This window comes from Canis lupus, unplaced genomic scaffold, assembly GCF_011100685.1.
Source record: "Canis lupus familiaris isolate Mischka breed German Shepherd unplaced genomic scaffold, alternate assembly UU_Cfam_GSD_1.0 chrUn_S1881H2080, whole genome shotgun sequence".
Classification (NCBI taxonomy): domain Eukaryota; kingdom Metazoa; phylum Chordata; class Mammalia; order Carnivora; family Canidae; genus Canis; species Canis lupus.
In genome coordinates, this window is record NW_023330744.1 from 79,897 (window position 1) to 103,189 (window position 23,293).

At 39.9% G+C, this 23,293-nt stretch overlaps 1 long non-coding RNA gene across 2 annotated transcripts; it reads right to left on the reverse strand.

Moving 5' to 3' along the window:
- LOC119878748 lies at window positions 1-18,013 on the reverse strand. 2 transcript variants are annotated; one of them, XR_005387107.1, is made up of 3 exons: window positions 17,456-18,007; window positions 16,714-16,928; window positions 1-60 (listed from the first exon to the last, which is right to left on the reverse strand). It is a non-coding gene; the product is annotated as an uncharacterized LOC119878748 (long non-coding RNA). The 2 variants fall into 2 exon arrangements; XR_005387108.1 differs by lacking the exon at window positions 1-60 and adding an exon at window positions 15,753-16,136 and having other exon boundaries at window positions 16,681-16,928; window positions 17,456-18,013.
- Window positions 18,014-23,293: the final 5,280 nt, after the last annotated feature.

The window sequence follows — 23,293 nt, forward strand, 5'->3', positions numbered from 1 at the left end:
GCTCCCGGTGCATGGAGCCTGCTTCTCCCTCTGCCTGTGCCTCTCTTTCTCTCTGTGTGACTATCATAAAAAAAAAGAAATTTCTGTTTGTAACATACATTCACCTTCAATTAATTATGAATACTATCAACCATAATGGGAAGAAGATGGGTCTCTAAAATGGAATAAAGATATTCACAAAACTAAAGGATGCTACTTAGAAAAGATGAGAAGTTATGTCCGGAATGAAGTGAAAGTAACTTTTGCTTCTGAGGTTGGCATCATATCTGATGGCATGGAGGACTGTGTGGAAAAAATACTGTGGGCAAAATATGTCTAGAAAATAACACTACTGATCTGCCAAATCACAGCCATTATTTTAAATTCTAAGGGCACTGAATATTTATATAAGAATCATATTAGATGAGAATCTTGACTAGAAGTTGCTAGGGTAGTGGAGAATATATTTTGCTGTGCTCAAGATGCCAGGAAGGAAATGGTACCAATTAAGCTTTAGGATGTTTGTCAGGTAAGCTGTATCTGTAAGTGGAGAGTAGAGGTGGCTGAGACAGAAAGAAAAAACTTTCTTCCTGACTTTAGCATCTGTGCTGCCAAAGTGAGCACTCTTCCTGATGTTAGGGTTTTAATTTATTTCAGTAATATACTGTATGGTTGTCCTTTTCACACACATATCCATGTGGGTTTATTTTCCTTCTCCTACTAGATTATAAATCTCATTAATCCCAGGCCTTAATATTTTCTCTTCTCTGTTTTTCTTAAATATCAGCACTAGGAAAAAGTGCTTTGAAATGCCTTTTTTTAATGAAATGCTTTTTTTGAGTTTACTTCATAAAGTGGCTCCCTAAAATTTAGCCAAATACATCTCTTACTATAATCTGCATTTTCAGTAATTTTACTCTAATGGAAAAATTTCTTCACCTACTTCTGCTTGGTTTAGTTGTCCTTTCAGTTTATCATTAATTTAGTTTAATATCTTCAGTCACCAAGGAGAACCATAAAAGTGGGTTTTAAAACCTTTTATCCTTTTAAAAGAAAATTCATCGAATTTCAACTTTTCTGGAGGTTTTGTAGATACTAAAACATATTGAACAAAAGTTAAAGTCTACACAAGGCCTAGTATAAAAAATACATGGTGAACTTTAGTAGAGCAGAAAAGAAAGCTCTGTTATCTTCTCCAGTTGTTGGTATATTCATTCAGTAGTCACAGAAATATAAGTAAGGGAGGATAGCACATTTTCTTTATGGAGTGAAGATTTTTGCTTAAATCTAGTGCTTGTGTTTGCATATTAAAAAGCTATTTAGGGGTGCCTGGGTGGCCCAATGGGTTAAGTTTCAGCTCAGGTTATGATTTCAAGGCGGTAAGATGGAGCCCCGTATTGGGCTCTGGGTTCAGCAGGGTGTCTGCCTGAGATTCTCTCTTTCTCTCTCATTTGAACTCTCTAAAACAAATAAATCTCTAAAATAATAAAAATAAATTAAAAAAAGATATTTATTTGTAGGATGGTATGAGTTCAATGCAGCCATCCAAATATCTCTAATATTAAGAGAGGAGAAAGGGCAAGATGGCAGAAGAGTAGGGTCCCCAAGTCACCTGTCCCCACCAAATTACCTAGATAATCTTCAAATCATCCTGAAAATCTATGAATTCGGCCTGAGAATTAAAGAGAGAACACCTGGAATGCTACAGTGAGAAGAGTTCGCGCTTCTACCAAGGTAGGAAGATGGGAAAAAAGAAATAAAGAAACAAAAGGCCTCCAAGGGGGAGGGGCCCCGAGGAGCCAGGCTGAGGCCGGGGCGAGTGTCCCCAGGACAGGAGAGCCCCGTCCCGGAGAAGCAGGAGCTGCACCGATCTTCCCCGGGCGTAAAGGCACCCGCAGGGAGTTAGAGCAGGACCCCAGGAGGGCGGGGGTGCCCTCAGGCCCCCTGGGACACTAACAGACACCGCGCTCTGGGGAGAGCGCACCGAGCTCCCTAAAGGGCTGTAGCGCACCCATGCATTGACCCGGAGCAGCTCGGAGGGGCTCGGGCGGCGGCTCGCGGGGAGGGGGCTGCGGGGCGGGAGCGCGAACCCACCAGCACAGGCCGGGAGCCCAGGGCGCCGGGGACACAGCCCAGGATCTGGCCTCTCTCGGGACAGGCAGAGGCCGGGAGGGCCCAGGACAGCGAGGACGCTCCTGCCCCAGCTGAGCAGATCAGCGGCCCCGCCCCGGAGCCTCCAGGCCCTGCAGACGGAGAGCTCTGGGGCTACTGCAGGAGCTGACTCCAGGGCTCCAGAGCTGGCCGCCGCCACTGCGGTTGTTCCTCCTGGGGCCTCTCGGGGTAAACAACCCCTACTGAGCCCTGCACCAGGCAGGGGGCTGAGCAGCTCCCCCAAGTGCTAACTCCTGAAAATCAGCACAGCAGGGCCCTCCCCCAGAGGACCAGCTAGACCGACAGGGGAAAAACAAATTATTAACCAAGCAGCACTGGAAAGTTCCAGGGGAAGTCGAGGGATTTACAGTATACAGAATCAGAGGATACTCCCCCTTGTTTTTTGTTTTTTGATTTCTGGTTGCCTCCCCTTTTTTCTTTTATTCTTTTCTTCTCTTTTTTTTTCTTTTTCTATCTTCTTTTTTTCTTTTTCTTTTCTTCTTTCTCTTCCCTCTTTTTCTCCTTTTCCCAATACAACTTGTTTTGGCCACTCTGCACTGAGCAAAATGATTAGAAGGAAAACCTTACCTCCAAAGAAAGAATCACAACTAGTCCTCTCTCCTACAGAGTTACAAAATCTGGATTACAATTCAATGTCAGAAAGCCAATTCAGAAGCACTATTATACAGCTACTGGTCACTCTAGAAAAAAGCAAAGGACTCAAGAGACTTCATGACTGCAGAATTTAGATCTAATCAGGCAGAACTTAAAAATCAATTGAATGAGATGCAATCCAAACTAGAGGTCCTAACGACGAGGGTTAACGAGGTGGAAGAATGAGTGAGTGACACAGAAGACAAGTTGATGGCAAAGAGAGAAACTGATAAAAAAGAAGTAAACAATTAAAAGATCATGAGGATACATTAAGGGAAATAAGTGACAGGGTGAGGAAGAAAAATCTACGTTTAATTGGGGTTTCCGAAGGCGCTGAAAGGGCCAGAGGGCCAGAATATGTATTCCTAATCTGGGCAGAAAAACAGGCATTCAGATCCAGGAAATAGAGAGATCCCCCCTTAAATTCTATAAAAACCCTTCAGCACTTCGACACTTGAGAGTGAAACTTGCAAATTCCAAAGATAAAGAGAAGGTCCTTAAAACAGCAAGAGACAAGAAATCCCTAATTTATATGGGAATGAATATCAGATTAACAGCAGACCTCTCCACAGAGACCTGGCAGGCCATAAAGGGCTGGCAGGATACATTCAGGGTCCTAAATGAGAAAAACATGCAGCCAAGAATACTTTATCCAGCAAGGCTCTCATTCAGAATGGAAGGAGAGATAAAGAGCTTCCAAGACAGGCAGGAACTGAAAGAATATGTGACCTCCAAACCAGCTCTGCAAGAAATTTTAAGGGGGACTCTCAAAATTCCTCTTTAAGAAGAAATCCACTGGAACAATCCACAAAAACAGGGACTGAATAGGTATCATGATGACACTAAACTCATATCTTTCAATAGTAACTCTGAACGTGAACGGGCTTAATGACCCCATCAAAAGGTGCAGGCTGTCAGACTGGATAAAAAAGCAGGACCCATCTATTGCTCTCTACAAGAGACTCATTTTAGACAATAGGACACCTACAGCCTGAAAATTAAAGTTTGGAGAACCATTTACCATTCAAATGGTCCCCAAAAGAAAGCAGGAGCAGCCATCCTTATATCAGATAAACTAAAATTTACTCCGAAGACTGTAGTGAGAGATGAAGAGGGACACTATATCATACTTAAAGGATCTATCCAACAAGAGGACCTAACAATCCTCAGTATATATGCCCCGAATGTGGGAGCTTCCAAATATATCAATCACTTAATAACCAAAGTTAAGACATACTTAGATAATAATACACTTATACTTGGTGACTTCAATCTAGCGCTTTCTACACTGGATAGGTCTTCTAAGCACAACATTTCTAAAGAAATGAGAGCTTTAAATGATACACTGGACCAGATGGATTTCACAGATATCTACAGAACTTAACATCCAAACGCAAATGAATACACATTCTTCTCAAGTTCGCATGGAACTTTCTCCAGAATAGACCACATACCGCATCACAATTCAGGTCTGAACCGATTTCAAAAGATTGGGATCGTCCTTGTGTATTCTCAGATCATAATGCCTTGAAACTAGAACTAAATCACAAGAAGTTTGGAAGGACTTCAAACACGTGGAGGTTAAGGACCATCCTGCTAAAAGATGAAAGGGTCAACCAGGAAATTAAGGAGAAATTAAAAAGATTCTAATGAGAATGAAGATACTACCGTTTAAGACCTTTGGGATACAGCAAAAGCAGTCCTGAGGGGGAAATACATCGCAATACTAGCAGCCATCCAAAAACTGGAAAGAACTCAAATACAAAAGCTAACCTTACACCTAAAGGAGCTAGAGAAAAAAGAAAAAAAAAAAACAGCAAATAGATCCTACACCCAGCAGAAGAAGAGAGTTAATAAAGATTCAAGCAGAACTCAACGAAATCGAGACCAGAAGAACTGTGGAACAGATCAACAAAACCAGGAGTTGGTCCTTTGAAAGAATTAATAAGATAGATAAACCATTAGCCAACCTTATTAAAAAGAAGAGAGAGAAGACTCAAATTAATAAAATCATGAATGAGAAAGGAGAGATCAACCAACACCAAGGAAATACAAACGATTTTAAAAACATATTATGAGCAGCTATATGCCAATAAATTAGGCAATCTAGAGTAAATGGATGCATTTCTGGAAAACGACAAACTACCAAAACTGGAACAGGAAGAAATAGAAAACCTGAACGGCCAATAACCAGGGAGGAAATTGAAGCAGTCATCAAAACCCTCCCAAGACACAAAAGTCTGGGGCCAGATGGCTTCCCAGGGGAATTCTATCAAACGTTTAAAAAAAGAAACCATACTATTCTACTAAAGCTGTTTGGAAAGATAGAAAGAGATGGAGTACTTCCAAAGTCGTTCTATGAGGCTGGCATCACCTTAATTCCAAAACCAGACAAAGACCCCAGCAAAAAGGAGAATCATAGACCAATATCTCTGATGAACATGGATGCCAAAATTCTCAACAAGATACTAGCCAATAGGATCCAGCAGTACGTTAAGATTATTCACCATAACCAAGTAGGATTTATCCCCGGGATGCAAGGCTGGTTCAACACTCGTAAAACAATCAATGTGATTCATCATATCAGCAAGAGAAAAAACAAGAACCATGTGATTCTCTCATTAATGCAGAGAAAGCATTTGACAAAATACAGCGTCCATTCCTGATCAAAACACTTCAGAGTGTAGGGATAGAGGGAACATTCCTAACATCTTAAAGCCATCTATGAAAAGCCCACAGCAAATATCATTCTCAATGGAGAAGCACTGGGAGCCTTTCCCCTAAGATCAGGAACAAGACAGGGATGTCCACTCTCACCACTGCTATTCAACATAGTCCTGGAAGTCCTAGCCTCAGCAATCAGACAACAAAAAGACATTAAAGGCATTCAAATTGGCAAAGAAGTCAAACTCTCCCTCTTTGCCGATGACATGATACTCTACATAGAAAACCCAAAAGCCTCCACCCCAAGATTGCTAGAACTCATACAGCAATTCGGTAGCGTGGCAGGATACAAAATCAATGCCCGGAAGTCAGTGGCATTTCTATACACTAACAATGAGACTGAAGAAAGAGAAATTAAGGAGTCAATCCCATTTACAATTGTACCCAAAAGCATAAGATACCTAGGAATAAACCTAACCAAAGAGGTAAAGGATCTATACCCTCAAAACTACAGAACACTTCTGAAAGAAATTGAGGAAGACACAAAGAGATGGAAAAATATTCCATGCTCATGGATTGGCAGAATTAATATTATGAAAATGTTACCCAGGGCAATTTACACGTTTAATACAATCCCTATGAAAATACCATGGACTTTCTTCAGAGAGTTGGAACAAATTATTTTAAAATTGGTGTGGAATCAGAAAAGACCCCGAATAGCCAGGGGAATTTTAAAAAAGAAAACCAGGGATCCCTGGGTGGCGCAGCGGTTTGGCACCTGCCTTTGGCCCAGAGCACGATCCTGGAGACCCGAGATCGAATCCCACATTGGGCTCCCGGTGCATGGAGCCTGCTTCTCTCTCTGCCTCTCTCTCTCTCTCTCTCTCTCTCTCTGTGACTATCATAAATAAATAAAAATTTTAAAAAAGCTTGTTTAAAAAAAATAAAAAAAATAAAAAATAAAACCATAGCTGGGGGCATCACAATGCCAGATTTCAGGTTGTACTACAAAGCTGTGGTCATCAAGACAGTGTGGTACTGGCACAAAAACAGACACATAGATCAGGGGAACAAAATAGAGGACCCAGAAGTGGACCCTGAACTTTATGGGCAACTAATATTCGACAAAGGAAGAAAGACTATCCACTGGAAGAAAGACAGTCTCTTCAATAAATGGTGCTGGGAAAATTGGACATCCACATGCAGAAGGATGAAACTAGACCACTCTCTTGCACCAGACACAAAGATAAACTCAAAATGGATGAAAAATCTAGATGTGAGACAAGATTCCATCAAAATCCTAGAGGAGAACACAGGCAACACCCTTTTTGAATTCGGCAACAGTAACTTCTTGCAAGATACATCCATGAAGGCAAAAGAAACGAAAGCAAAAATGAACTATTGGGACTTCATCAAGATAAGAAGCTTTTGCACAGCAAAGGATACAGTCAACAAAACTAAAAGACAACCTACAGAATGGGAGAAGAATTTTGCAAATGACGTATCAGATGAAGGGCTAATTTCCAAGATTTATAAAGAACTTATTAAGCTCAACACCAAAGAAACAAACAATCCAATCATGAAATGGGCAAAAGACATGAACAGAAATCTCACAGAGGAAGACATAGACATGGCCAACAAGCACATGAGCAAATGCCCTGCATCACTGGCCATCAGGGAAATACAAATCAGAACCACAATGAGATACCACCTCACACCAGTGAGAATGGGGAAAATTAACAAGGCTGGAAACCACCAATGTTGGAGAGGATGCAGAGAAAAGGGAACCCTCTTGCACGCTTGGTCGGAATGTGAACTGGTGCAGGCCACTCTGGAAAACTGTGTGGAGGTTCCTCAAACAGTTAAAAATAGACCTGCCCTATGACCCAGCAATTGCACTGCTGGGGATTTACCCCAAAGATACAGATGCAGTGAAACGACGGGACACCTGCACCCTGATGTTTCTAGCAGCAATGTCCACAATAGCCAAACTGTGGAAGGAGCCTCGGTGTCCATCGAAAGATGAATGGATACAGAAGATGTGAAAGGGAATAGAGGGGAAGGGAGAAGAAATGGGTAGGAAATATCAGAAAGGGAGGCAGAATATGGAAGACTCTTAACTCTGGGAAACGAACTAGGGGTGGTGGACGGAGAGGAGGGTGGGGAGTGGGGGTGACTGGGTTGTGGGCACTGAGGGGGGCACTTGATGGGATAAGCACTGGGTGTTATTCTGTATGTTGGCATATTGAACAGCAATAAAAAATAAATTTTTATTAGAAAAAAAGAAAGAAAGAAAGAAAGAAAGGGAAGAAAGAAAGAAAAGGAAGAAATAAAGAAAGAAAAGAAAGAAAGAAGAAAGAAAGAAAGAGAAAGAAAGAAAGAAAGAAAGAAGAAAGAAAGAAAAGAAAGAAAGAAAGAAAGAAAGAAAGAAAGAAAGAAAGAAAGAAAGAAAGAAAGAAAGAAAAAGGGATCCCTGGGTGGCGCAGCGGTTTGGTGCCTGCCTTTGGCTCAGGGCGTGATCCTGGAGACCCGGGATCGAATCCCACATCGGGCTCCCGGTGCATGGAGCCTGCTTCTCCCTCTGCCTCTCTCTCTCTCTCTCTCTCTCTGTGTGTGACTATCATAAAAAAAAAGCAGTGGTTAATTTTTTGGAATAAGTTTAAAAAGGACATCAGAATTTTATGCTTTTTCAGAATTTCCTGCCTTATACTGAAATACAACATCCTTATTTCTAATGGTTCAGTTTGAATTGGTATGCACAGCAAGGGACAAGAGGCCTAGGGGCCAAAAGCAAGACCGAGGGTAATTCAGGAGTGTCACAACCCTTCCAGGGACGAGTACCAAGTCAAAAAAGTGTTTTTCTCATCTCTTGAGAAGAGATGAAGAAATGAAACATCGTAAGTATGTCAGATGGGTTTTTTGTATGATACACTAGAAAACAATCTCTGAAATTTTATTCCAAGCTTTGTACACACTCCTTCAAATACTTCATCCACTCGAAACTAGCTAGGAGCTCAAAAGTATATTTGCTTGAATGCTAAGTGACCTCAACAGGAGCTATAGTCAGGGTGCCACCACCCAATTTATGTGACTGATAAGTTTTAAAAGGGGCAATATGAGAGTTTACAGACATCGATAATAGCTTCAAATATGACTCGCATATGTAAGGAAACCTTTTAAGGTATCTTAACCGGTCCAGAAACCCAGACAGTTAGTATTCTGTTTTCCATTTTCGTTTTCATTAAATCGTCCTCAATCAGCAATGTGACTAAGATAAATAGACAGCGGTACACGAGATAAAAATAGGAAGGCTCCTCAAAAACTCTCCTTAAATTCTATGCATGATTCATATTCAGCTTGAAAACCATTAGTTAAGAATGAAATAGCCAAAGATTCTAGCATATGAAGTGTGATGTATACCAACTTCTTAACCCTACAATATAATGGTAGGAAAGCTAACTCTGAAACCAAAACTCCATACCTAAAATAATTAGTACCAATACTTAGAATATAGCAAGATTTATTTTTCTTCCATTGTCTCTTACTTTCCACACAATAAGACAGGACATTATCAGGGTTGCCTGAACTATGTATGAAGTCAAGTCTATTTTTTTCTATCTGGCTATCATTCATAAAAACAAAATTCAAGGTTCTATTTACTTTATTTTAAAAAATATATTTTATTTATTTATTCATGAGAGACACTGAGACAGAGAGGCAGAGACGTAGGCAGAGAGAGAAGCAGACTTTGTGCAGGGAGCCTGACGTGGGACTGGATCCTAGGACTCCAGGATAATGCCCTGAGCTGAAGGCAGACGCTCAACCGCTGAGCCACCCAGGCGTCCCTCTATTTACTTTCATTAATTCAGCTAATAGGAGCTTTTGGGGGAATGAGAAGGGTACTTAGTGAGAAAAAGAGAGAAAGATAACGGTTGTGCTTATGTGTCCCGGAGAAGTAATTCTCTTGCTCCTACTACTCCATATACTAGAGTTACTATAGTATTCTTTTCTCATGTTTTAAAGACTACTATTCAGCAATTTAGGGGTTTTAAGGATTTATAACCTCCAGTCAAAATAGTATTTCGTCTATCAATTGTCATTTCCATATTGGCACTAGCTCCTAGTTTCATTCACAAAACTAGGGTTGTCAGGGCCTTAATGAGGCAATCCTTCTGCCTCCATCACCCCACTGGTTAGGCCAAACATATGCCTACCCATTCAGTTCTGAAACCACCTGCAGAGAGGAAGTTAAATGAAGAAAAGTAAAGCATCACACTGTCACCATCTTTAGATAAGCTCTAATTTTACCCAAAGGAGAAAACTTTAACCACGATAACAAAGCTGGCAATGACCATGATTAAATGATGCCTGTCATTCTGTCCTACCCCTGGGAGCTGCTCTCCACCCACTCCCAGGTGATGGATGTGTTTCTCTTGGTACACTGGGTTTAGATTGGCAAAGGAAGCAGACAGTTAAATTCATCAATCACCAGAGTGGGCAAAGCAGTATTTGATCTGCTCTGGAGAAAGGATGGGGACCTGAACAAAACTCATTGACAGCACAAAACCAAGGTCATCTCCCAGTACCACAAATACATCAAAGCAGGCTCATTTAGTCTCAAAGTGTGAGTCACAAATACTAAGCCTGGAAGAGATCTTAGAGAACCTGAAACCAATCCATTGACACACAAATCAGAGAATTCCGTCCCTCCACAACAATAAAACAAAACCAGACTCCATGACTCAGCATTTGTTATCCATACTCTTGAAATTTGTTATCTATTAGATGTCAATGTTCTGAATTCCAAAGCTATATCCAGTTACTGATTCCACATGGTATATACTTCCTGACCAGTAAATCTACATGAAAAAAAAAAAGTTTAAATGTGAACAAATTTGCTGCTTATATCAACATGAAAAACAAAACAAACAGAATCCAACTTATCTCTGTCAACCCCCTCTTTTTTTTCCTTTTCCAAATTGCTTTTTAATGCCTGAAATTTGAAAACCAACAGCTACTTCTACAGGCTTTTTCAAGGCCCTGAAAACAATGACATACTAGTAAATCTCTTATTAGTATCCTATAGATTCACAAGCTCAAGAAAACTCAAGATGACAGGTTTCATGAATATTTTCTTTCAAGAACTTTATAGTTTAACCATCCCATGAAAAATAAATCTCCTTATTATGATATCCTGCTAAAGAGATAGACCCAAAAGTGTGTCCCTTTGTACAAGTATGTACTTCTTAACAGTGGCCACAAAGGAACAATAGGCATACAAAACCAAATACTATATTTCCAAATATCTGAAAAGAAAAAAAAAGAATCATACCACCGCCTATTTTGTTCTCCTCATTACCTGTCACTCTTTTTTAGGGATAAATGGCCTGATGATTTTCTTACAATAGTTCCACAGCTTAAAGCAGCAAAAAACATTTAAAATTTTTTTAAAAAAGCAAAAAAGTTATGATTTCAAAACAGAAATGAGAAATTCACTTTTGTTATTTGAATGTGTGCTGCATGGAAAATCATTATGATCCTTCCACTTGCAAATGTTTCGGACCCTTCGGTAAATATGTGTTTTCTAATTAAACAGTAACTCTCTGTTTAAAATAAAAATTGGTATGATAGGTCCATGTCCATTTTCAAAAAGTGTATTTTTCAATGACATCCAAGATAGGTCAGCATTTTCCCACTACTGCAAAAAACAGCAATGTGTATCCTCGACGCAGGTATTACAACACATAAATACACTGTTGCCCTGGCTCTCCCTCTGGTTCCATCTGCTCTCTTGCTGTGCAACAGCTATAGCATAAAAAAGCCTATTCTCACACGCTTTTGATATTACACTATTTAATCACATACAGCTGTGGCTTACGAGACTGTTACAAAACACAATTTTAATGTAGTACTCGAAGCCAATTGTGGATAAACATCAACCATTTACTCCGAATAAGAAGTCCAACACTACAAAGATTTTCTTTTAAAGAAAGACTGGTTTTCTTAGAATTTGGCATGGACGTAATTATGAATGAGCCCTCTCTCTGCCAAAAAGACTGATAATGTCAAAAAGGATTGTGTAAAATCATATTAGTGCAATAATGACGCTTTCCAGAATTCCTGGAGCCAGAAAGACCTGAAATGAACTTACATCCTACTTCTCTTCTTTTGTCTCCCTCCCTGCAAATCAGCCCTACCTCCAACCCTCTAATAGATTTAATTACTTCAGAGAAATAATTTTGATTTATAATTCTATTGTTCTTTTCCCAAACTGAGAGAAAGAGAAAGGAAGCTGTTAGGAAGATACTGTTAGAACAAATTGACATGAGGTTTCTTTTGAATTAAGAATGATTCTGGAGAGAAAGACAACAACAACATGAACTTTTTACATAGCTCCTCCTTTTAGCTAGGCACTAAACTTAGTACTGTGAAAACAATGGCTGCATTATAGAAAAGACAATTCCAAAGATAATTTAATATGGGGGGGAGGTAAAGAAAACAGGACAACTAGAAAGGGAGAGTGGCCCCTTGTTACTATTTTTCTCTTATTCAAAACCAATTAAATTTGTGTACATTCTCAAATGAGACAAACAAGATTTATCATAGTTTCATGCTATCATATTACCCCCTGAAGCGAAAGACATATTTGGAGTTGTACCTCAAGGTTCTATTGCTGGACAATTTTTAGAAAACCAGTTTTGTATGTTTCAGCCTTTCAAAGGAAAACAGAACTTGGGAGTTTTCAAGGCTGTTTTAAAACTGGCAAGTTACCAACTCTGGCTATCAATGCAAATCTGAGGCAGGAAGTACTAAGGAAATCCTAAACTCTTTCCCTCCCTCTGCAGGATTTTCTACATTTTCATGTGCAAGAAGCATGTTAAGGGGTTGTCCTGTTTTGCTTTTGAAGGATCTGTACATTCACATCTTTGAGAATATCCCTTGCCCCATAGGAGCCTCTCTCTTCCTTTCCCTACTCCTTAGTCCTTCGTGTTTCAAGTGTTTGCTCTCTCTATGGCACAATCAATCGGGCTCTAGCTAGACTTTGAGAGATGAGCAGCTGTCCAGGCTGCAGATGGTTGGAAACTCAGCCTGAAGTCAGTGTGCAGTTGATGAGTTACTCCCTATACCTGACCCCAACTTCACACCAGGTTCTGAATACGATCTGAGTAGCAGCAGCCAGAAAAACTCTGTTGGGTCCCACAGATCTTTCTGCAAGATCTTCAGGGGAAGCAGATGATCCAAGGCGGGAAAGCAGTAGGCTGATGGAAAAGCAGCATGAGTAGAAACCATGCCCTGGATCGGTAGAAACATCGTGACCCGGTCAGGGTAAGGAAATGGAAGGAAGGACTAGCTTGCTGTGTGCGTTTGGATGCATTTTAAAGTTTTGGGGAGATGATAAAGTTTTCCAGATACCACACATGAGGGAAATATCTTTCTCAGCAACAAAGTATCAATTCACCAGGCTGTGACCATGTTTTACTCTTTTTAGCCTTCCTAGTTATGATTAAGTTGCCTTTCCAAGAAACCCTCCACAAAATAACTCAGATTGCGATTCACCCTGGGTCTCACAATGCAATAGCAACAGGTTGCTTGCTTTGAATGGGCTATAACAAAATTGCTGAGAAATATTAGGTTGTGACTCAATCAAACGTGATTATGGATATTATCATTAAGCTAATGAGCTATTTTTTGGTCCCCTTTCTCTAAAGTTTGCTGATTATCCTGGTGGCCTTCAAAGAGCAAATTCGTTTTGATGAAGATTTTTTTTTTTTAAATCTGGCTATGGCTCTTATGTAAGTATTAAAACATGTCATCAAGATTGCTTCTTTTCTGCTCAATCACAATGTTTCTTTTTTAAATTGCTTCTTTTAATAGGGGGAAAAAATGGCCAAAAGAAAATTGACAAATGACAGCTTTTAATGCAAGGTCTTGGAAAACATGCATCCTAGAACAATACCGCTACAAGATAGCTATCAGCTAGTCATTGGGTTTTCATTTTACTTCTATGTACATTTATCTAATATAATAATTTAAGCATTTGGAAAATTATTCAAAGGGAGAGAAGCATAAGTAACTTATTTCTAATTTCTTTTTCTTTTTAAGCAACAAAGGTAGTGAATTAGTTCTAATGTGATGGGAAAATAAGAGGATCAGAGAAAACAGGGAAGTGCCCCAAGTTTTTCTAAAACTTTAATTGCATTTGAGGAAAGGGAAACCTTTCCATTTATTTAGACACCCTACTCTCATTTTGTTTTATCATAAGAAAAGAGCAGCTGTATCTAACACACACATTTAAGTAGAAAGAAAGGTTCAGTATTTTGTACTGTCTGAATAAATGCAATGATACACCTTGAGTTCTTTAAGAACCCCATAAAGATTCTTCACCCCAAACTAATGTCAGTAAATGGCTTTTGTTGATTAGTTAAGAACACCTGGTTTTACAGGACAGCTTAAGTTATGATGTCACCAGAATATGACTTTTATAGTCAACCACAGAACTCTATTTTTATCAACCATAAGTATTCTTTATGTATCAGTATCATTTTAAATAGCTCTGATTTTTAAAATAGATTATAACTATAAGCCAAGGCTAGGACTGTAGATTTTGTGAATTCCACCAAGGCTTGCTTACCAAATAAACATGAGCAGCATGTATTCCCCTCAGAATTATTATAGGTAATATTTTACGATAAAAATATAAAAGGAGCAAAAAGACAACACTGAAATAACCCAGTTGTTTTCATGCTATACTGGGTCATGATAGTACTTTCTTACATAGTATTCATGCTGCCAGAAAGTCCCCACATTTTAAAGTATGATTGATCCTTATTCTCATTCCCTGTGTGCCCAAGTTTCAAAGCAGGGCACGTTTTCACATCTTCAGCTTCCAGGAATGTTATTAATGTCTATCATTTCAGAGCCACCGAAACAGTATTCGACAACTTCACAGCTCTGTGAAAGTTTGCAACATAATAATCAATATGAACTACCATGATAGCCAAAGTAGCTGATCCTATATTCCCCACCACCCTGATCTGATTGCCCGAATATCAGTTTAGGTCACCTAATGGATCTACCTTCTTTAAAAATGTTCCAGAAGTTGATGGCTTTGACTAGCTTGAAAGTAACAAGATCCAGATGCTGCCTGTCTACACACTAAACTACACAGGACCCCAAAACAGATTTTTTTTTAAATTCCCTCTATGTTTTTCAGGCTCTCCTCTTTTCCCTCACCACTGCACTTTCTTTCTTTACCTCAATCCCTCTCTCTCTCCCTCTCCCAGTCTCTCTCTTCACACACACACACACACACACACACACACACACACACACTTCCCATCAGTGTAGCTCATCCAACATCCTGTCCTTAATATAATGTGCAAGACATTATTTCCTGCTAACAATAAGTTAAAAGAAATCTCAGGCAGGAAAGCAATTATTCCATTCATTTTTATCTAAAGTTTCCTTTCTGAATATGCTTCATAGTCAAAAAAAGAACCAAAAAGAAAGCATGAATTTTGAAACATTTGGAAAAATTTAGCCAAATGAGTAAAAGGGATGGAATGTCCGATATTTTTCATGGAACCCTTGGGTTTGTTGTTTTTATTTCTTGGGGGGGATGAGGAATGACTATAGATTTCCTCTTTTAGACTAGCCCTTGCTTTGCCATTTCCTTGAGGAAGGCAGACAGCATTCTCCACCCAATCCCCCAAAGAGTTAAAACACACTGCACTGCACGGGAGCAGGAGGGCTGGTCTACTAAAGCAGCAGCCCCACAAACTAAATGCTCACAAGGGCAAAAAGCAATGTGAGGAGACCTTGCAGGGGCAGGGCGAGTCATGGAGCGATTGAAAAAGAAAGAAAAAAAAGCAACAATTTTTAATAGAATTCGGAAAGTCTGCTGCCTCGTCTGGTTTACAAATAGGCATTGTTGGAGGAGACAGAATAAATAAGAGCTAACTACAGCATGGATTACCGAACACTAACCCCATCAACGAGTCCCGGTGGCAGCACAGATCACTCAGGCACGCCTTGGTCACTCTCCACATATTTATTTATTAAGAAGACAGTGGAGTCTGGCTAATGCGATACAAAATTAATATCACCTGTAAAGAAACATAACCCATACATTCAAAGCGATAACTCTACCGACACCCTCCCCCCCAACTCATCAAGTCCAATTTAACTGACAAATTGGAGCAGTGATTTCACACCTGAGAGCCTTTCAGGTCTGAACTGCAGGATCAAGTTCATGGTTGGCACTGCCCACTGCTTAGTTAAGTGGGCTTTCCACTGGCCCCGTAATGGTCATTTACGCACACACATAAAGACTAAAGTATTAAAAATTTTTTTTAATTTTTTTTATTTATTTATGATAGTCACACACAGAGAGAGAGGCAGAGACATAGGCAGAGGGAGAAGCAGGCTCCATGCACCGGGAGCCCGACGTGGGATTCGATCCCAGGTCTCCAGGATCACGCCCTGGGCCAAAGGCAGGCGCCAAACCACTGCGCCACCCAGGGATCCCAAGACTAAAGTATTTAACCAATTCGTGTCCAATTATCATCAGTTATATTTCATCCCGTTTCAAGACCCACAGGCCTCCTGATGGCAGCCAGCACAGAAAAACAGAGCTTCGAAAAGTAAAGAACATCTATTGTAAAGCTCCAAACTTCAGTCTCTAGAGTCTTGATCACCCTCCATATAAAATAAAATATGTAAGGCAAATACACAAAAACAAAAGCACACCCAAACAAACTCTACGGGACGTCAGTTAGTCGTACTATACCTTCCCACACCCTTCTTTCATTCTATACTCTGTGATTGAAAGTCTGAGTTGCCCCCCACCCTGGTGCATCCTATCCAGTGAGAAAAACCCTTTCAGAGCCACAAAGAACAGCTCACCAGAAAAGCCTCTGAAATCGTTGTTGTTCCTGATAATCACTGTCACAATCTCCTTTCTAACAACCCTGTCCATCTGCAAAGCACTTTACTACGGATATCAGGAACATCTTTATGTTGCCAAATAACAACAAAGGAACACGAGCGAAACTATTATCTCTGCTAGAAGAGAAAAACCACAATCCCAGGGCTTGCTTTCTTCTCATATTCTCCTCTGCCTTATTAACTCCATTGCTATGTTACTAATTTCAAAGAAGCAGGAAGAGGTGATGGGAAAGGGGAGGTAAATAATAATCCACATGCCTGTTTCCCATCCCAAGTGCAGGATACACACTGCTTGCCAGACTGTGGGTCGAGCCATACCTTGGTTTAGAGACAGTGAGGATAGTAGTAAGTGTACTGGGGGTACATTTGTGGCTGATCCAGGCGTTTACCCATGTAGCTGGAATCTTTATCTCCGAGGCAGGGAACTCGATGACAGGGTATAGTGCCCCAGGCCGAGCGTCCTCTTAAACCACTATTCCTGATGGTCCCGATGACTGATGAGGCTTCAGAGATCCTTCGTCTTCCACCACTCACTAGTTCCAACACGGCAGGAATTTAAAAAAGAAACACACCAAAAAAAAAAAAAAAAAAAAAAAAGAAAGAAAGAAAAGAAAGAAAGAAAGAAAGAAAGAAAGAAAGAAAGAAAGAGAGAAAGAAAGAAAGAAAAAAGGAAAGGTATTGGTAGAACAACACACGCACACACACACGCACACACACACGCACACACACACACACACACACAGCCTTCCCAGATCCTGCCTTCCTTCCCCCAGCTGCCAGGGTCCACTTGGGATGAGGCACTTTGTTCTCTACCCAGGCTGTCTGTAGTGATGTCAATTGCCAGCGTTTGTAAAGAGGGAGAGAAGAAAAAAATCAAAGTCTTTTTAGCACAACTCCGAATCCTTGCAGATCAGCTTCCTGTCTCCTGTTTGTCTCTTTCCCCACCTTAAAGAAAAAGGGAAAAAAAAGAAAGAAGAAAGAAAGAAAGAAAGAAAGAAACAAAAAAATGAAAAAGAAAAAAAAGAAAGAGAAAGGGGAAAAGAAAAGAAAAGAAAACAACCTTGCACAGCCTGGTTGCTGCTGTCTCCCTTCCAGAGTGACATGGTGTTCGGGCTCCTCCTGTCCTTTCATTCACTTCCTCTCCTTCCAGCCGGTGGGTGGAACCTCTCCAGGGAGCAGGGTATGCAGTCCAGAAAGCTGCAGTATTTCCTCCAAGAAAAAAAAAAAAAGCCTGCTTCAACCCCTGCTGCAAGCAAAGTCCTGATTCCCTCTGCTGGCTATCTCGAACAGCAAAGCAATTTTTGCAGCAAAGCTGCTGCCGCTGGAACTGAACCCAGGGAACTCAAATTCGGGCGGTGGATTATTTCTTATCCTTCCCTCCATCTACCCCACACAAGAGCTGCCTTTTTTTTCTTGCCAAGTGGCAAGGTAAGCCACACTGCTAAAGCAAACACAGAAGACCACGGGAGGGAAGAGAGGACGAAGGGAGGAAGGAAGAGAAAGACAAAAATAAAAGCAGACGGACGACCCGTGCTGGTTAAAATGGAACAAGTGTGTCCCAGATGCTTTCAGAACCTGTTAACATACGAAAGCCAGATGAATCCAAGACCCGGTCCAGAAACTAACCTTTTACTTCTCGGACGGACACGGAGGATGCTAAGCATTGAAGAAATTTGAGAGTCTATGCCAGGACTACTATTAGCAAGCCCTGCATCGTCAGATCACAAGGACCAACTTGCCATAGCCGAAATGATCATTCTTACCCTTACATCCGTTTTGTAAGCATCAAAGGAGGTATCCCATTAGGTTTACAGGCGTCTTCATAAATAAAGCTCTGGTTCTCTCACTGTCTATCTATGATGATTTTGATTCAGGGATGCTTTAATCACTTTCCCGATGTCATCACAAAAAAAAGCACAATTACCTGACAGAGTTTTTCCCCACCAATAATAAGTAATATTCTGACATGTCTGTCAGCTGTTACATTATAATACAAATGGTTTCAGCGAAAATATATTTCCTTTAAGGGTCCCTTTTCAAGGCAGTCAAGGCTAAAATTAGACATGCCAGCTGTGTTTTGCTGTGAGCGCTCACGCATGCCCAAAGCGTGGCCAGACCAACATTGAGCGCCTCTCCACTTCGTCAAACCAGCTCTGTTCTCCCCAGCCTAGAGCTGCCTTTTCAGATAAGAGGTTCCTGGTACAAATCCAGCTTCCTAGTGAGGAAGAACAGAGAATTCCAGCCCAGTGCACAATATGGTATCCAGCCACAAACAAGCCCTGCCGCCCGTGAGGTCACTGGCTTTCACTCAGGGGTCTGGTTATTAGAAGCTGTGTGAGTGCATGGATATTCCTTGGAAAAAGTTAAGGATGGTGGATAAATAGCTTTATGTTTGACAAGAATAACAACCAGAAAGAAGGAAGGAGAGAGGGTGGGAAGGTAGGAGTTAGAAGCCCTGATATCACTGTCATTAAGAGAATTAAATCAATTCCACCAAGCATTGAAATGTGTTCTTCTGGGCCTTATTCGTCCCATCCAGAAAGTGGAAATGCTGCCAACTTATGTGGCTGAAGGTGGTAAACGGAATCAGATACTAAATCAAAACTACATTGATTTAAAAATCATTCAGTGGCATCTCAATGCTCAGACAATAAAGTCTTGGCTTCTTGGAATAGTTTTCAAGACCCTTGAAAACCCAACTTTATTCTCCAGCCTCAGACAGTAAACTCTGGCCCTCGTAGTCTATATCTGAGTCACAGTGAACTGCTTTTAAAGTGGAATGTGCGGAGGATCCCTGGGTGGCTCAGCGGTTTGGCGCCTGCCTTCAGCCCAGGGCCTGAATCTGGAGTTCCGGGATCGAGTCTCACGCCGGGCTCCCTGCATGGAGCCTGCTTCTCCCTCTGCCTGTGTCTCTCTGCCCCCCTCTCTCTGTCTCTATAAATAAATCTTTAAAAAAATAATAAACTGGAATGTGCCCTCTCAGGGACTTCTGTCATCTGCTCTGCCCCAAATGGTCTTGCATCCCCATTCAGCCCATCCTTCAGCTCTCAACATGGATATCACCCCTCGGAATAGCTTTCCCTAAAGCCTCCCTTCCCTGCTGCACCTTATATTTGCCCTAAAAGGATGCTTATCCTGGGCAACTGTCTGTTAATTGCATGTTTGTTTCTTCTAGGATGCCGGAAAAGCATCAGGAAAAGCAGAAAAGTAGGAGTCCCCATCATTCTCATTCACGTTCCAATTTCCACAAACTGTCATGGAATCTGACACAAAACTGGTGCTCTGCAAGTGTTTGAAGAGTAAGATACCTTAAACCCGATAACAATTCTAAGCTCAATTCATATCCTCTCTCAGTACATTTCAGTACACGTCTGGATGCAGGGGATAGAGTGGTAACACGGATCAGAACAATGTCCATCCCTCATAGAATATATATTCTAGTGAGGGAGATAAGCAAAGAAGTAAGCAAGTAAACAGGCATTATAATCAGGTAATATGTAGTACTGTTCATAAATATAAAGCTAAGTAAACAGAAAGAGTCACAGGAATTCCACTTTAAATAAGATAGTCAGGAAATGCTCACCAAGAAAGAGCTCTGAGGTTAAAGGAAGAGTGGGAACCACACCCTGGGTGTTGTGTACTATGAGAGCACTTCTTGTGAGAGCCAAGGCCTTCATTCCAATCCTGCCTTTGCCAGATCACTCTGCCTCCTTTCTCATCCATCCAGTGTCACTACACACGTCATACGGTTATCATGAAAATTCACCACAACAAACATGCAAAGCATTTATAACTGCCTTGGAACATACTGGATCTGCCCAATAAATGTCAGCTTGTCTCTGGGGGAAGATCATCCCAGGCAGAGAGAACAGGAAGAACAGAAGGCCTGGCAGCAAGAACACTTCTTTTGAAATGTGCGAGAAATGGCATAGGGACTGAAATGGAAGCAAGTAAGAAGTAAAGACTATCAAACAAGACTAGAGAGGTTCCCTAGACCAGATCATATAAGCCTTGATGAGGAAAGCTAAATTACTGACAGGTAAGAGTATAGCCTGGACTCTACCCAAATATTTTGATTATAGATCTAGCCATCTTCAACTATAGAATGCTGTTCTCCTAAATGACTTATTAAGGCTCCTCCAAATACTAAGACCTTTAAGGTCAGGATCCTCAATTTTGCCATGATGAGCAAAGGCTATCAATATTCTTTTACTAATAACTGGCCTAGCTACTCCTTGGAAGGAAAAGATTAGTGTCTTATTTACAAATGAAAGACCAAATAAATAACTCCTTCACCCACGCTATAGCTCACTTATATGTAAAGTTCCCAGGCATGTGTTGATGCTTTCTGCAATTTCTACACAAATTGCCACTTTACAAAATGGTATTGGATTATTGCTATATTCTTGGCATCAACTGTCATTAGTCTAAGCACATTCATTGAACACTTAAAGCTTTTCTTAAATAATGCAAAGACAGTTTACCACTTGTGAGAATCGCAGAACCCGTGTTTTATTTATTTATTTATTTAGTATTATTTATTTGTTTGTTTGTTTATTATTTATTTTCCTTCAGAGATACCAGTAGCCATCACAACTGAGGAGGCAAGATACTCATGTCGGAAATGGTTTTTATATCATGTCTACTCTGTTGGAGCCATAGTGCTTTCCATTTAAATGATCAAGTTAAGGTAGGAGGTAACTAATTTAAAACACTCTCTAAATCAGAAGCCAGCTGTGTCCCATTTGCCAAGTAACAAACAAATTTTGTACAAATCCAAGAGCAGCAAACTCATCAAAGGGCATGGACTCTTAGAGATTCACGGGATTCATGGCACAGACTGGAGAGGCACTGATTTAAGACAAGTTCTTGGTTTTCTAGGATAGAGACAACATCTCAGACATACCATCCATAAATAGAGAAGTGATGGTACCGAAACGAGGTTCAGTTGGGTAGAGACAGAGATTCTCTTCTGGTTTGCTCTTGATCTATCCAGTCAAAGAATAACTGGGTCCTCTCTTTGGCTGATTTATTTTTTAAATGACAAAGACTTAGTCAAAAGCAAAAGGAAAGAAACAATAGAAGAGAGAGGCATCATCATCATCATCATCATCACCATCATCATCACCATCATCATCACATGCTATCTTTGAAAGCAAGTTACTATTCTTACATTCATGATCATGAATAAATTAAAACAAACAAAACTGCCACTCGGTATTTGTTGCCCTCTTTATTCAAATTGTGAAATCTCTTCAACACAGCAGTTGCCAAACAGATATTAAAGGTAAATTGTTGTTGTTGTTGTTGTTTTAGAAGACAAGATGGTAGATCACAAACTCCAACAGTAAAGTAGTAGTCTTTTGTCCTACTGGACATACCCATGGTTTAGGAACATACCCGAGACAAAACTAGGAGAAAGAGACCACTAGTGATTCAAGCATTTGTGGTCCAAATTTAAACTATAATTAAATGTAAAATTTTAATGTAGATAAAAACAATGAAAATTGGCCTTGCTTCTGAGCAAAATTATAATGGACTATATTTTAAGACAGTCAACCAAATGGAGAAGAATAATTTAAAACAATGAACATTATTAACTTCAACGAAGTTTTACTGAGCATCTTGTATGTGCCTAAATAACCAAGAATAGCAATATAAAAACCATCACCCTTGTCCTCAAGTAGACTTAACATCTCAATATCTATTAAACATCAGTCATTCATAAATGACCTAAATGCCTTTCCTCTTATCTAAATACTAAATTTTAATAATTGTTATTAAATAACTTTAAGTTGACCCAATTTTTTAAATACATATTTTATTATAAATTTAAACAATGATATACTTGAAAACTTATGTTTATTTTGTTTTATTATCTTTTTAAAAATACTTATTTATTCTCTTGTTTTTTATATACTTAATACTGTGGTAGTCACATATGTTTCTCCTTTACCACTAGGATTACCAAGAGTCACATTTCTCCTCTTCATTGAAATTAGGCATGACAATGTGACTTGCTATGGCCAATAAAAATATGAAGCAAAAGTGATACATGTAGAAGCTTTTAACTATTGCTGTTTGATTCACTGGTCCACTCTTCCCTGATGGAAGCATGTGCTTAGGGAGGAAGAATAGTCACCTGAACCAGCCACTGACTTGTCACGAGCAAGAAATAAACTTTTGTTGTAATTATGCTAATGAGATTTAGTGACTTACCACAGCATCACTTAGCCTACCCTGACTAATATGATATTACTTGTAGTGTGATTTTATGCTTATTGATTTCTTTCTTTGAGAGTCTCTCCCACTAATATCCAAGCTAAAAGGGCAAGGAATTTATCTATCGTCTTCACTGTTAAATCTCCAGCACCCAGAACAATCCTTGGGATTTAATAGACATTTAATAAATATTTGTTAGATAAATGAGTAAAATATTAATTTAAAATCATCTAATTTATCTATCAGTGGTTAAAATGCAATACTTCATGAAATAGAAGGGAAATGAGGCTTATACTTAAAATGGAAAAAATGTTTAAGTCTTCTAGGAGGAAAATTGCTACGAGTGGAACTACTAAATGTTCAGAGACAGGGAAGGTTTTTCTGTACTGATCATATAGATGGCCTTTCATATACTAGATGCTGTACTAGAATTTCATAAATGTTTCCCCAGTTAGAACTTAACAAGTTACTGGAAAATGGGTATGATTCTCCCTACTTTTTAGTTGAGCAAATTAAGAAGGAAAGGGTTTAGCTATCCAAACCAAATTAATACAGTTGTAACGTGGTAGGGGAATATTCCTAAGTCACATCTGCATAAAGCCCAAACCCAGATTTTTTTCTCAGCATCACTTGATGGAGATCTTAAATGTTTTATTCCAAAACTAGATTAAGATAA